Below are 11,552 nucleotides of genomic sequence, written 5' to 3'. Positions count from 1 at the left end.
ATGAAGATAATCCAGGATTTCAGAAAAAGAATGGAGGCAAAGATTGAGAAGAGGCAAAAATTGTTTATCAAAGACCTAGAAAAAGTAAGGAACAGAGTAAGCTAAATAATGCATTAGAAGGAATCAGTAGCAGAATAAGGCAGAAGAATGGATAAATGACCTAGAGGACAGAATGGTGGAAATGACTGCTGTAGAACTGAATATAGGAAAAATAATAATAATACAAAAGTTGCCCAAGAGACCTCTCAGACAACACTAAACATACCAACATTCAAACTATAGGGGACCCAGAGCAGGAGAGAGAGAGAGAAAGGAACTGAGAATATATTTGAAGAGATAAGAGATGAAAACTTCCCTAACATGGAAAAGGAAATGGTCAACCAAATTCAGGGAGCACAGAGTCCCAGGCGGGATAAATCCAAGGAGGCGTACTGGAACCCTCTGCTGGGCTAGGGTGCATGGGCTCTGCAGGGTTGGCAGGCGTGCAGTGACTGCATCTGGGGAGTGATGGCACCTGGTGCAGGCACCCTGGAGTAGAGCTGGCAAGACAGCGATGGGGCTCCATTGGCTATTGCTTCTTGCGGTGCTGGCTTCAGTAACCCTCCTTGAATTTTCTCTGAGGAAAGTTAGATACCTGGAGTTCAATAGCTTCCCGGAGGGAGCTATTTGGGGTCATATTTCCAGCAATGTCACTTTCATTATTTTCCAAATACACTCACAGTATCAGAAAACAACAATTTCTTTGTCTGAGACAATCCTTCCTAATGCCTCCAGGATGGCAATGACAAAGGACTTGTTTCCGTTCTTGGACTCTGGTCTAATTACACTCATCTGATGGAAACCTGGAGAAGTCAATGGCACCCCACTCCAGTACTCTTGCCTGGAAAATTCCATGGACAGAGGAGCCTGGTAGGCTGCAGTCCATGGGGTCGCTAAGAATCAGACACAACTGAGCGACTTCAATTTCAGTTTTCACTTTCATGCATTGAAGAAGGAAATGGCAACCCACTCCAGTGTTCTTGCCTGAAGAATCCCAGGAATGGGGTCGCACAGAGTCGGACATGACTGAAGTGACTTAGCAGCAGCAGCAGCGATGGAAACCAGTCTTTTGTCAGCAGTGTATATGCGCTTGGCACTTGCAGATGTTAGACCTTGAGCCTGTCCAAAAATGTGGCCATTCCACTCTCCTACTTGGAAAGTGATCCTATCCCTGGTGGCTATAATTTGGAATTTGAAATCAATAGCAACGCTAGTATTTACTTGGAGTATAATTTCTTTGAAACAACTATAAAATTTGTTCCAGCAAATCTAGGCTACACGAGAGACACAGATCCTCTGCTCTGTGATGTCAAGACAGGTCCAGGCTCCAGGTGGAGGTTGCAGTGTGATAGCTATCAGTTTTTAATGCCAGAGAAGGACCACACTGAAGAAGCGTTGCTGAGGCACCTACACAGGATGGCCGAGGTGCCTCAGGTACAGGCCAGTGCTGTCAAGATGGTCACCCTAACAGCTGATGATAAGTGTTTCCTTCTCTTTGAAGACAAGGTGTAATTTACAACGTCATCATTTAGGGTCCATTTCTAAACACGTCCCTGGCTTATGTCCCTGCTCACATGTATGCATGCAGCTTTGAGCAGAGGAGGGTAATTGTTCTTCCCTTGGAAGAGTGTCTACCAAAGTCTTCTTGACTCTTTTTGCCCTGCTTAGGCTCTTCATCTCTTTCTTTGGATACAAATTCTGGAAAACAAAACTATTTTTTATAGGCTTTATCTTCATGGGATTCTTCTTTTTTAAAAAATAATTTGTTTTATTTGGGGATAATTACTTTAGAATATTATGGTGGTTTTTGCCATACATTGGCATGAATCAGCCAGGGGTGTACATGTGTCCCCCATCCTGAACTGCCCCCCCCCCCCACCTCCTCCCTCCCCATTCCTTCCTTCTGGGTTGTCCCAGAGCACCAGCTTTGCATGCACTGTTTCATTGCACCTAGTAAGTATGATGTCCGGCTGATTGTGAGGGCCATCGCTGGAAGCATCAGTGGAATTTCCTTGGTAGCTACTTGGTGGTAATTTGTAGTCCTCACGCTCTGCATGCTGTGTGTCAGACTGGTGCTAGGCTTCCTCATTGCAACAGTGGTTTTCTTCACGCCCCTGAGAAACCCAAAGATTTTTCCATGTCGACACGGTTTTCTGGGTGACCTTCTCTTGTATAGCCATTTTCATTCCAGTTGTTTTCACAGGCTGCTTATGAATACTGAATATCCTGAGTTGTGGATTCATTGCCTCCTACTTGGTGGTCTTGGCCATGGACAGTTATCTGTACATAAGCCTTTTTTACATGACTTTGAAGGTATACTCAGGAGAGCTCTCCATGTGGATTTCTGCAGAGTTTTCATGAATATTCCTTTTCAAATGAGTGACTTTATTATCCTGGCAGTATACGAGATGCTGGCTGTAAATGGAATTATGCTACAGATTTAAAGAGAAAGAGGGCAGCTGTTTTTCCCTCCCCATGCATACAAGTTATGAAAGTGAGAGCATGAGCACAGAGTGACAAACATTCTTGGACCCTAGCTACCACATCCCTCCACTGAGAGAGTAGACCTACAGCTGATTAGCCCAGAGCAAAGGGCTCTTCCAGAAGGAACAGCCAGCTGGAGAGAGAACACCCTTGCTTCTGTAGATGCCAGAGTGCCTGGTCACGCCAATCTAGAAGTACAACCCAGGCACCGACTTGGGTTTGGTGTTGCTGCCCACCTGCTTCAGCAGTCTGGGACAAGCCCACTAAGAAACTGGCTCTGCCTCTGTGCTTTGTACAGTACTATGGTCTCTTTTTTGATAGAGGGTAAGGACATGCCTGGGAGATGACAGTAATTCCACGTGAGAGTAAGGTGGCCATGATGTTGGTGGGAGGGAGATTTTTCTATATTACCAAATGCTTAAGAAGCTACATTTTTGGTTTACAAGTATGTGTCAGCTTACTCCATTAAATAGATACACTTTTAAAAAAAGAAAAAATAATCACTGTTCTGTTAAAAAAATGCAGCAAAAACCCAAGGGGTAATACATAATACAGCAGGATGCATGTTAATCAAAATGATGAAAATTAAAGACAAACATAAAATATAAAAAACAACAAAAGGAAAACAACAAATAACATACAGAGGAGCTTACATCAGATTATCAGCTGATTTCTCAACAGACTTTACAAACCACAGTTTTACCTATATGCATCTTTGTCAGCTAAGTGATGTCTCTGCTTTTTAACCCTAGGGCTAGGGCTGTCACAGATTTCAAGGATCAAGCGTGTTTTAATTTCACCTCTGCAGTCACCACCTGCAGTGATTTTGGAGCCAAGAAAATAAAATTTGCCTCTGTTTCCATTGTTTCCCCATCTATTTGTCATGAAGTGATGAGACAGGATGCCATGATGTCACTTATTTGAATGTTAAGTTTTAAGTCAGCTTTTTCACTCTCCTCTTTTACTCTCAAGAGGCTCTTGAGCTCCTCTTCACTTTCTGCCATCAGAGATGGTCCAACTCACATCTGTACATGACTACTGGAAGAACCTACAACCAAGAATTCTCTACCCAACAAGACTCTAATTAGGATTTCATGAAGGTATGAAACCTTTCCAGACCAACAAAAGTTGAGAGAATTCTGCACTACCAAACCAGCTTTACAGCAAGAATTTTCCCCTCAGTCATCCATATGACAAGGCCTCTCCTCTCATGCCCATCAGGTCTTTGCTCCCGTAGGCCACCAACCAGTGAGGGCTGGACAGAGAGGCACAAACTACATGCTTAGGGTAAGGACCAGGCCTGAATGCCCTGAGGACAATCTGAGGGAGCTAACGAGAGACAGCAACCCAAACTGTGGGATAGCCAGAGAGGAAAAAAAGAGAACCTTCATGCGAAAGGCTCTAACCTAATGCAGCCTGACTTGCTCACAGAACAAAGGATTGAGCAAATACCATAGGAGAGCTAGCTGACTGTGTACAGACCCCTCTCCCCATAGGAGGCAGAGAGTCAGGTGTGCGACAACCAGAGCAGGAAGGCAAGGGGCAGTCTCGGCCCTAGAAATGGCATCCTACAGCAAACTGTGAGCAGGTTCCCAGTTGCTAACCACATCTTCCTGGAATCCTGCACAGTTGCTATCTGCAAGGAGAGTTGCAGCCTGAGATCAGCTCCCCAGAGGAGACACATGGCACACTTGAGATCGGGCTCTTGCAATGCACCCGGGAAATGGAGTGGCCCAGACTGGGGAGGTAATTAAGATGCATGGCCCAGCTGGGAGAGTGAGCTCACCAAGCACCTGGTTACCTGAGCTGCTTGGACCTGGGAAGGGCACGAAACACATGCCAACTGAGTCTATGCCCTTGTGGAGTACCTGAGATCCTGAACCTTAGCCGCTTAGGTCCAGGAAGTGTACAAAACTTAGGGCCTGCTTTGGAAGCACACCTGCAGAGCAACCTGGAGCCTAAGCAGTTTAGACCCAGAAAGAGCACTCCACTGTGAGCTGGGGCAAACCCAGACACTGTGAATACTCCCCCACACACACACCAGTGACATTTGTTTGCAGTGCTCCTCCATCCCCACAACACAACTGAACAAATGAGCCTAAATAAGTGACCGCCTTTGCCCCCTTGTGTCAGGACAGAAATTAGACACTAAAGAGACTTCCAAACAGAGGAAATCAAAATAAACAAGAGGGAACCACTCTGGAATTGACAGGTAAAAACCTGTCACTTTTTTTTTTTTAACCTGTCACTTGACAGATAAAAACAACCAACAGATAAAAACAGTTAATATTGACTAAACATTGGAAAGGGGCTATAGAACTTCAGCAGAAGTACAAGCTGGAACAAGGAACTATCTGAAACTGAACTGACCCCACAGTGCCCACAACAACTTCAAGGAAATTCTTAGATGTATTTTTACTATTATCATTTTTAAAATTTTAAGTTCTTTATTACTCCTTTATTTTCATTTTTACAAGCTACTATTACCTTGTAAAATTTTTTTTTTGCAATAAAATAAAAAATATTTTTAAAACCAAATTTCATATATATATTTTATTATTTTTGTGATGATGTTTTGTTTAAGCTCTACTCTTGGTTTTTAATCTTTGCTTTTTTTCTATTTGTTATCAGTTTAGTACCTTTAAGGATCTAAGCTTCAATATCCATTTTCACTTAGGGGTGATTACTGGCTTGATTGCCCTCTCCCCTTCTGACTCTCCCTTTCTCCCCCAGGTCACCTCTATCTTCTCCCTCCCCCTCTCTTTACTTAAATCTGTGAATCTCTCTGAGGGTTCCAGACTGTGGAGAGCACATAGGGAATTGATTACTGGCTACATTGCTCTCTCCCCCTTTGACTTCCCCTCTTCTCCTCCTGGTCACCTCTATCTCCCTCCTCCACCTTCTCTTCTACATGTAACTCTGAACCTTTTTGGAAGTCCCTTACTGTGAAGAATCTTTTCACCATTAACCTAGATGTTCTATCAGCTGTGCTGTATGGATGGAGAACTCTTGAGGCTACTGCAAGAATATGAGTGAAAGCCAGAGGCTTAACTCCAAAACTTGAGAACTTCAGAGAATTCCTACTTCAGTGAGCATTAATAGACAAGAGCTCATCCAAAAGCCTCCATACCTACACTGAAACCAAGCTCCACCCATGATCCAACAGGTTCAAGAGCAAGACATACCACACTGATTCTCCAGCAAAGCAGGAATACACCACTGAATATTCAAATACAGGCTGCCAAAATCCAAGCCAAATCCATAAACATCCCAAAAACTCACTACTGAACACTTCATTGCCCTCCAGAGAGAAGGGATCCAGCTCCACCCACCAGAACAGAGACACAAGCTCCCATAACCAGAAAACCTCGACAAGGTACTAGGCCAACCCCACCCACAGGGAGCAATTTTCACAATAAAGAGGAACCACAAACTTCAAGCCTACAGAAAGAGCACCCCTAATATAGCAATATAAACAAGATGAAAAGGCAGAGAAATATTCAGCAGGTAAAGGAACATGATAAATGCCCACCAAACCAAACAAAAAGAGTAGGCAATAGGGAGTCTACCTGAAAAAGAATTCAAAATAATGACAGTAAAAATGATCCAAAATCTTGAAAACAAAATGGAGTTGCAAATAAATAGATTAGAGACAAGGACTGAGAAGATGAAAGAAATGTTTATCAAGGACCTATAAGAAATTAAAAAAGAGTCCATCAATAGTGAACAATGCAATAACTGAAATAAAAAGCACTCTGGAGGGAAACAATAGTAGAATAACTGAGGCAGGAGATAGGATAAGTGATGTGGAAGATAGAATGGTGGAAATAAATGAAGTAGAGAGGAAAAAAGAAAAAAAATTAAAAGAAATGTAGACAAACTCTGAGACCTCTGGGACAATGTTAAATGCCCCAACATTTGAATCGTAGGAGTCCCAGAAGAAGAAGACAAAAAGGAAAGCCATGAGAAAATACTTGAGGAGATAATAGTTGAAAACTTCCCTAAAATGGAGAAGGAAATGGCCACCCAAGTCCTAAAAACCCAGAGAGTCCCAAAAGGATAAACCCAAGGTGAAATACCCCAACACAGATTAAACAAATTAATGAAGATCAAATGCAAAGAGCAAATGTTAAAAACAGAAAGGGAAAACCAACAAATAACACACAAGGGGATTCTCATAAAGATAACAGCTGATCTTTCAATAGAAACTCTTCAGGCCAGAAGGGAATGGCAGAACATATTCAGAGTGATGAAAGACAAAAACCTACAACACAGGTTACGATACCCAGCAAGGACCCCATTCAAATATGAAGGAGAAATGAAAAGCTTTACAGACAAGCAAAAGCTGAGAGAATTCACCACCACCAAACATGCTAAAGGATTTTCTTGAGACAGGAAACACACAAAAGCTTTATAAATTCAAACCCAGGGCAACAAAGTAAATGGCAATGGGCTCAAACTTATCAATAATTACCTTAAATGTAAATGGGTTGAATGCTCCAACCAAAAGACAAAGATTGGCTGAATGGATACAAAAACAAGACCCCTATATATGCTGTCTAAAAGAGACACACCTCAAAACAAGGGACACAAAGAGACTGAAAGTGAAGGACTGGAAAAAGATATTTCACGCAAATGGAGACCAAAAGAAAGCAGCAGTAGCAATACTCATATCAGATAAAATAGACTTTGAAATAAAAGCAGTGAAAAGAGACAAAGAAGGACACAACATAATGATCAAAGGATCAATCCATGAAGAAGATGTAACAATGATAAATATATATGCACCCAACATAGGAGCATCTCTATATGTAAGGTAATGTTAGCAAGTATGAAAATGGAAATTAACTGACACAATAATAGTGGGAGACTTTAATACCCCACTCACACCTATGGATGGATCAATCAAACAGAAAATTAGCAAGGAAACATGAACTTTAGGTGATACAATTGATCAGTTAGAACCAATTGCTATCTATAGGACATTTCATGGCAAAACAATGAATTTCACCTTTTTCTCAAATGCACACAGAAGATTCTCCAGGATAGATCACATCCTGGTCCATAAATCTAGCCTTGCTAAATTAAAAAAATAAAAAATTAAATCATTTCACCATCTTTTCTGATCACAATGTGGTAAGATTAGATATCAATTACAGGGGGAAAAAAAACTATTAAAAATACAAACATATTGAGGCTAAACAACACACTTCTGAAAAACCAACAAATCACAGAAGAAATCAATGAAGAAATCAAAATATGCATAGAAAGAAATGAAAATAAAACACAACAACCCAAATCCTGTGGGATTCAGTAAAAGCAGTGCTAAGGGGAAGGTTCATAGCAATACAAGCTTACCCCAAGAAACAAAAGAAAAATCAAATAAATAACCTAACTTTACACCTAAAGCAACTATAAAAAGAAAAAACAAAGAACTCCAAAGTTAGTAGAAGGGAAGAAATCATCAAAATTAGGGCAGAAATAAATGAAAAAAGAAACAAAAGAGACTATAGCAAAAATCAACAAAACTAAAAGCTGCTTCTTTCAGAAGATAAATCAAATACACAAACCATTAGCCAGACTCATCAAGAAAAAAAGGAAGAAGAATCAAAACAACAAAATTAGAAATGAAAATTGAGAAATCAGAACAGACAACACAGAAATACAAAGGATCATAAGAGACCACTATTAGCAAGTATATGACAATAAAATGGACAACTTGGAAGAAATGGACAAATTCTTAGAAAAGGATAGCCTTCCAAAATGACCATAAAGCAATAGAAAATCTTAACAGACCCATCACCAACATGGAAATCAAAAGTATAATAAAAAATCTTCCAACTAACATAAGCCCAGGACAAGATGGTGTCACGAGTGAATTCTACCAAAAATTTAGAGAAAGCTAACACCTATCCTACTCAAACTCTTCCAGAAAATTGCAGAGAAAGGTAAACTGCCAGACTCACTTTATAGTCCACCATTACCCTAACACCAAAACCTGACAAAGATGCCACAAAAAAAGAAAACTACAGGCCAATGTCACTGATGAATATAGATGCAAAAATCATCGACAAAATTCTAGCAAACAGAATCCAACAGCATATTTAAAAGATCATACATCATGACCAAGTGGGCTTTATCCTGTGTATGCAAGGATTCTTCAATATTCACAAATCAATCAATGTGATATACCACATTAATAAATTGAAAGATAAAAACCATTATCTGATTATAAAAATCATTATCATGATTATCTCAATAGATGCAGAGAAAGCCTTTGACAAAATCCAATATCCATTTATGATGAAAACCCTCCAGAAAGCAGGCATAGAAGGAAGATACCTCTACATAAGAAAAGTTATATATGATAAGTTAAAGAAAGTGAAAGTGAAGTCGCTCAGTCGTGTCCAGCTCTTTGCAACCTGATGGACTGTAGCCTACCAGACTCCTCCATCCATGGGATTTTCCAGGCAGTAGTACTGGAGTGGGTTGCCATTTCCTTCTCCAGGGGATCTTCCCAACCCAGGGATCAAACCTGGGTCTCCTGCATTGTAGACAGACACTTTACCGTCTGGTAGTCCCATATATGATAAACCCACAGCAAACATTATCCTCAATGGTGAAAAGTTGAAAGCATTTCCCCTAATGTCAGGGGCAAGACAAGGGTGCCCACTCTCATCACTACTCTTCAATGTAGTTTTGGAAGTTATAGCCCCAGCAATCAGAGAAGAAAAAGAAATATAAGTAATCCAGTTTGGAAAGGAAGTAAAATTCTCGCTGTTTGAAAAAGACATGATCCTCTACATAGAAAACACTAAAGACATCACCAAAAAATTACTAGAGCTAATCAATGAATATAGTAAAGCTGTAGGATATAAAATTAATACACAGAAATTCCTTGCATTCCTATATGCTAACAATGAGAAAACAGAGAAATTAAGGAAACAATTCCATTCACCATTGCAATGAAAAGAAAAAATACTTAGGAATGGAAGGAAAGTGAAAGTGAAGTAGCTCAGTTGTGTGTGACTCTTTGTGACCCCAAGGACTGTAGCCCATGTGGCTCCTCCATCCATGGGATTTTCCAGGCAAGAACACTGGAGTGGATTGCCATTTCCTTCTCCAGGAGATCTTCCTGACCCAGGGATTGAACCCAGTTCTCCCGCATTGTAGGCAGATGCTTTACCATTTGAGCCACCAGGGAAGATACTTAGGAATAAATCTATCTAAAGAAACAAAAGACCTTTGTATAGAAAACTGATGAAAGAAATCAAAGGTGACACAAATAGATGGAGAAATATACCATGTTTATGGACTGAAAGAGTCAATATAGTGAAAATGACTGTACTACCGAAAGCATTCTATAGATTCCCTATCAAGCTACCAGTGGTTTTCAGAGAACTAGAACAAATAATTTCACACCTTGTATGGAAATACAAAAAATCTCGAATTTTGTATCAAGCTACCAGTGGTTTTCAGAGAACTAGAACAAATAATTTCACACCTTGTATGGAAATACAAAAAATCTCGAATAGCCAAAGTAATCTTGAGAAAGAAGAATGGAACTGGAGGAAACAACCTGCCTGACTTCAGACTATACTACAAAGTGACAGTCATCAAGGCAGTATGGTATTGGCACAAAGACAGAAATATAGATCAATGAAACAAAATAGGAAGACTAGAGATAAATCCACACACCTATGGATGCCTTATCTTCAACAAGGGAGGCAAGAATACACTGGAGAAAAGACAATCTCTTTAACAAGTGGTGCTGGGAAAATGGGTCAACTACCTGTAGAAAAAGGGGAACTAGAACACTTTCTAACACCATACACAAAAGTAAACTCAAAATGGATTAAAGATCTAAATGTAATACCAGAAACTAGAAAACTCCTAGAGGAAAACATAGGCAAAACACTCTCTGACATAAATCACAGCAGGATCCTCTATGACCCACCTCCCAGAGTAATGGAAATAAAAGCAAAAACAAACAAATGGGATCTTATTAAACTTAAAAGCTTTTGCACAATGAAGGAAACTATAAGCAAGGTGAAAGCCTTCAAAATGGGAGAAATAGCAAACGAAGCAACTGACCAAGAATTCATCTCCAAAATATACAAGCAGTCCATGCAGCTCAAAACCAGAAAAAAAAAAAATCCAATCAAGAAATGGGCCAAAGAACTAAACAGACATTTCTCCAAAGGGGACATACATTTGGGTAACAAATACATGAGAAGATGCTCAACATCATTCATCATCAGTGAAATGCAAATCAAAACCACAGTAAGGTACCATCTCATGCTGGTCAGAATGTCTGCCATCAAAATGTCTACTAATAATAAATGCTGGAGAGGGTGCAGAGAAAAGGGAACCCTCTTAAACTGTTGGTGGGAATGCAAACTAGTAGAGCCACTCTGGAGAACAGTGTGGAGACTGCTTAAAAAACTGGAAATAGAACTGCCATATGACACCTCCATCCCACTGCTGGGCATACACAGGGAGTAAAACACAATTGAAAGAGACACGAGTACCCCAAAGTTCATCGTGGCATTATTTACAATAGCTTGGAAGCAACCTAGATATCCATCAGAATTGGATAAGAAAGCTGTTGTACATATACACTATAGAATCAATGACCTTATATGTGAGACAACAAAAGAGACACAGATATTAATAACAGTCTTTTGGACTCTGTGGGAGAAGGCAAGGGTGGGATGATTTGAGAGAATAGCACTGAAACATGTCTATTACCATATGTGAAATAGATCACCAGTCCAGGTTTGACGCATGAAACACGGCACTCAAAGGCAGCGCACTGGGTTGACCCTGAGGGATGGCATGGGGAGGGAGGTGGGAGGAGGGTTCTGGATGGGGAACACATGTATACCCATGGATGATTCATATCAATGTATGGCAAAAACTACTACAATGTTGTAAAGTAATTAGCCTCCAATTAAAATGTAAATAAAAATTTTAAAAACCTGCAAAATAGTTTCCAGAAATGTTCTGTAAAACAAAATCCAGATTAA

At 40.3% G+C, this 11,552-nt stretch overlaps 2 pseudogenes; both read left to right on the top strand.

Moving 5' to 3' along the window:
• On the top strand, nt 1-1,801 carry LOC133052986 (transmembrane 7 superfamily member 3-like; annotated as a pseudogene).
• A 169-nt stretch (nt 1,802-1,970) lies between these two features.
• Nucleotides 1,971-2,685, top strand: LOC133051716 (transmembrane 7 superfamily member 3-like; annotated as a pseudogene).
• The last annotated feature ends 8,867 nt before the right edge of the window (nt 2,686-11,552 follow it).

The sequence above is a fragment of the Dama dama genome, chromosome X (genome assembly GCF_033118175.1).
Source record: "Dama dama isolate Ldn47 chromosome X, ASM3311817v1, whole genome shotgun sequence".
NCBI lineage: Eukaryota > Metazoa > Chordata > Mammalia > Artiodactyla > Cervidae > Dama > Dama dama.
The sequence above is the reverse complement of the archived record's forward strand: the minus strand, read 5'-3'. Positions and strand labels throughout refer to the sequence as shown.